Genomic DNA, 5,092 nt, shown 5'->3' with positions numbered 1-5,092 from the left:
TGGCCGGTAGACTGGCCACTGGTGCTCCATCAAAATCCTCCCAAGTAATAGCTCCCTCTGAAGTCCTCATCTGTCTCAACTTCTGCTCAAGTTTATCCATACGAGCATGTGGGTCCTCTGAAGCCGGGATAGGCGATGTGATAGGAGGCGGGGCAACCTCGATCTGACTATGCAGAGTGAAAGGTATAGCCTGTGGTACTGACTGACTAGGCAGAGGTGGTGGCGGTACTATGGTATCGAACTGGGTACTCTCCTGAACTGGGACCTGCTGGGTCTGCTGTCCATCTATCCTCTGACCAAGGTTAGCTATAGCCTCCTGGATAGAAGCCATGGCTGCGGCAAACTGGTCAACGGTAACTACCTGTGAGTCCATATCCCTCTGATCTGATCTCTGATCTGACTAGTCTGATACTCTGCTCAATCTGCCTCCAACTCTAATCCACGAAGGTGAATCCAGACTGGTCACGATAAACTCTCCTACAAGTAGGGAAAACACTAGATAAGGTGTAACTCGAAGGTGACTCTGTATGAATCAAAGGCGTAGAAGCAAAGCCCAAATATACTCAATCTGATACCCTCTTCTGATTACACCAAAAGGAGACTAAGGAAGGGATAACCAATTCCAATTGTGACCAAGGCAGCTCTGAAGGTCCACAGATGCACCCACGTGTAGGAATGAAATCTTAATTGGGTCTAGGCTAACCTACAAGGTTAAGGTGGCTCTATAAGATAAAATGGGCGGGTCAAAGGATCCCTAGCAGAAGCGATCGTACCCTCCGGCGGTACGCAACCCTCTGCACGCCTCCAAGAAGACGGGGTGCTTCCATGCAAGGTGGTCATCACCTCCACACATGCACTTCCTCGCGTTCCCAGGGGGTTTCTTAATGGTGAAGGCTCTCCCATCTCTCAACACTCAAGGATAATCTAAAGTGCACAATGAAGGATGTGGGTGCATCCGAAAAACCTAAGGTCTAAAGTGAGATAGTGAATGAAGACAAGCAATCATACGAACATGCAAGAGCAAGGGTTGTCATGCAACAAGCAATCATGTGAAGCAGATAAATATCAAACAATCAAAGTCCTATCTAGCATATGTGAGAGTGAATCATGCTAAAGTGAGCAAAACAATCAAGTGATCATCCAAGGCAAACACAACAAACAGTCATGCTAAGCAGATAAATATCAAACAAACAAAGTCCTATCTAACATATGTGAGAGTGAATCATGCTAAAGTGAGCAAACAGTTAAGTGATCATCCAAGGCAATCAAACATGTTAAGATAGCAAACCAAACAAGCAAGCAAATCGAATCACCTTGCCTAAAAAAAGAGGTACCCACTAATCGACCAATTAAACGCCACATTTTCCTAACTAGTGTTCAAGCTTGATCCTCAAAATCCCCAGTGGAGTCGCCAATTTGTGGACCCGCATTTTTCACGTGCGTCCCCACTCGATCGGCGAGGCTCGCTTTTTATTTATTTGTGAAAATTTGATTTTTTGAAAAAAAGTTGGAGTCGCCACTTATTTTATTTTTATTTTTGAAGGGAAAATAAAACAAGAAATAAAACCCTAAAAAAAATGACTCCATAATTTTTGGAAAAGCGTGTCTTTGAAAACCCAAGTCTTGGTCCGGGGATCAGGTTACTTATTGGGAAGGTACCTCTAGGAGGTAGCACCCCTCTAAGCCCTAAAGAGGTCTCTACTAATTAAGTTAAGGGGAATATGGCAATTAATCGGTTAATTATGGATACCTAAGTAGGCTAGGTGATTTCAAAAAATTTGCATGCTAAACAAGATCAAATTGCCATAAAAGAAAGGTTAGGATGCGTACCCGGACCGCTTCTCAAGCGCTATCATAAAACATCAGAGTTAGTATAGAAGTATAACACACAACATGTATTTAATCATAGTGAATCAAACATACATCTAAACACCTAAGGATTATCAAACATATGCATACTTCATAGTGACACGATTGTTTACAAAATTTAGAAAGTAGGCGATAGGGGGGGCGTACCTGGATAGCATAAATAACTTACAATGCGCTCCCATAAGACATGAGGGATTAGATAATAATAAAATAAAGAAACCCTAGCATGCTTGTTATCTAATTAGCATAACAAAAATTATCAAAGTATATGAAAACATTAATTATCACACACATCTTATATACAATTCCTAAAAAAGATAGACATAATTTCAACAAGTGACAAAAATGGCAACAAAAATAATTTTTGAAAAGATTTTCTTATGTAGGGGTTTCACCAATTCCCCAATTGATATACACGAATTTAGCCCAGAATCATCCCATTATTTGGGACCACAAGCTTTGATTTGTGTTTTTGTTCAAAACCAAAATTTTTGTTGAAAACCGAGAAGGATGCAAACCGAACAAGATATGGTTGCATATTATTTTTAAATAATAAAAAAAAAGAGATTTTGATCCTGAGGACTCTAAATGAGTTTTTGAAATAGATTTTTAAAATGATTTTTTTGAGAAAAATATTTTATTTTAAAATAAAAGGAATTAATTTGGAAAAAATAAAATATAAGAAATAAAATACCCAACAAAACAAAAATGAAACCTCAAAGTAAAATTTTTTTAGTAATTAACAAAAATGATAATGGTGATGGTAGAGGCCAATTTTCATGATTTTCCAATGGCCTTTGAACAAAAAGGAAACTATCAAAGCAATAAATTATTAATATTTAGATCAAATAAGCTAATGAAATATCCATCAAGAATTAGCAACAAGGATTCAAGAAACGCATAAATTGAGAATAACAATCCATAATTAACATAAGATTAACTAAACACATAAATGCCTCTAGACTAAAAAAATAAATTAAATCAAGATTAAACTTTATCTAACGGGATTAATTAAACTAATGTATTCAAATCACAAACACATACAAGTGAAGAACAAATTAAAACTAAATTAAATTGTAATTAAAAACATGAACTTTATTTAATAAGATTAATTAAACTACTAAATTACAATTACAAACACATCCAAATTAAAAATAAATAAAAGCTAAACTAAATCGGAATTTCAAATATGAACTTTATCTAACAAGATTATTTAAACTAATGAATTAAAATCACAAATATACTTAAACTAAAAGATAGGTTAAAACTGAACTAATTTAGAATTAAAAAAAATATAAACTTTATCTAACATGATTATTTAAACTAATAAATTAAAATCACATACATATTTAAACTAACAAATAAATTAAAAATAAACTATTTTGGGATTAAAAACATGAACTTTATCTAACATAATTATTTAAACTTAAGAATTAAGATCAACTAATGCATTTAAACTAAAAACGAATTGAAATCAAACTAATTGAGATTAAAAACACAAACTTTATTTAACGTGATTATTTAAAGTAAAGAATTAAAATCAACAAAATACATTTAAACTAAAAACAAATTAAAATCAAATTAATTGGGATTAAAAATACAAAATTTATTCGATATGATTATTTAAACTTAAGAATTAAGATCAACAAAATGTATTTAAACTAAAAACGAATTGAAATCAAACTAATTGAGATTAAAAACACAAACTTTATTTAACGTGATTATTAAAAGTCAAGAATTAAGATCAACAAAATATATTTAAACTAAAAAACGAATTGAAATCAAATTAATTGGGATTAAAAATACAAGCTTTATTTAACGTGATTATTTAAAACAAAGAATTAAGATCAACTAATACATTTAAATTAAAAATGAATTGAAATCAAACTAATTGGGATTAAAAATACAAACTTTATTCAATACAATTATTTAAACTTAAGAATTAAAATCAACAAAATACATTTAAACTAAAAAACAAGTTAAAATCAAACTAATTGGGATTAAAAATACAAACTTTATTCGATATGATTATTTAAACTTAAGAATTAAGATCAATAAAATGTATTTAAACTAAAAACGAATTGGAATCAAACTAATTGAGATTAAAAACATAAACTTTATTTAACGTGATTATTTAAAGTCAATAATTAAGATCAACAAAATACATTTAAACTAAAAAACAAATTAAAATCAAACTAATTGGGATTAAAAATACAAACTTTATTCGATATGATTATTTAAACTAAAGAATTAAGATCAACAAAATACATTTAAACTAAAAAACGAATTGAAATCAAATTAATTGGGATTAAAAATACAAACTTTATTTAACGTGATTATTTAAAACAAAGAATTAAGATCAACTAATGCATTTAAATTAAAAACGAATTGAAATCAAACTAATTGGGATTAAAAATACAAACTTTATTCAATACAATTATTTAAACTTAAGAATTAAAATCAACTAATGCATTTAGATTAAAAATGAATTGAAATCAAACTAATTGGGATTAAAAATACAAACTTTATTCAATACAATTATTTAAACTTAAGAATTAAAATCAACAAAATACATTTAAACTAAAAAACAAGTTAAAATCAAACTAATTGGGATTAAAAATACAAACTTTATTCGATATGATTATTTAAACTTAAGAATTAAGATCAATAAAATGTATTTAAACTAAAAACGAATTGGAATCAAACTAATTGAGATTAAAAACATAAACTTTATTTAACGTGATTATTTAAAGTCAAGAATTAAGATCAACAAAATACATTTAAACTAAAAAAACAAATGAAAATCAAACTAATTGGGATTAAAAATACAAACTTTATTCGATATGATTATTTAAACTAAAGAATTAAGATCAACAAAATACATTTAAACTAAAAAACGAATTGAAATCAAATTAATTGGGATTAAAAATACAAACTTTATTTAACGTGATTATTTAAAACAAAGAATTAAGATCAACTAATGCATTTAAATTAAAAACGAATTGAAATCAAACTAATTGGGATTAAAAATACAAACTTTATTCAATATGATTATTTAAACTTAAGAATTAAAATCATTAACAAACTTAAACTAAAAGATAGATTAGAATTAAACTAATTGGGGATTTAAAAAGAAAATAATATAAACTTTAACACAAAGAATTAATCAAAGACTAAAATTTCCAAAAAAAAAAAAAAAAAAAAAAAAAAATCTAGGCTAAAT

The sequence above is a fragment of the Vitis vinifera genome, chromosome 12 (assembly GCF_030704535.1).
Source record: "Vitis vinifera cultivar Pinot Noir 40024 chromosome 12, ASM3070453v1".
Taxonomy (NCBI): Eukaryota; Viridiplantae; Streptophyta; class Magnoliopsida; order Vitales; family Vitaceae; genus Vitis; species Vitis vinifera.
The sequence above is the reverse complement of the archived record's forward strand: the minus strand, read 5'-3'. Positions refer to the sequence as shown.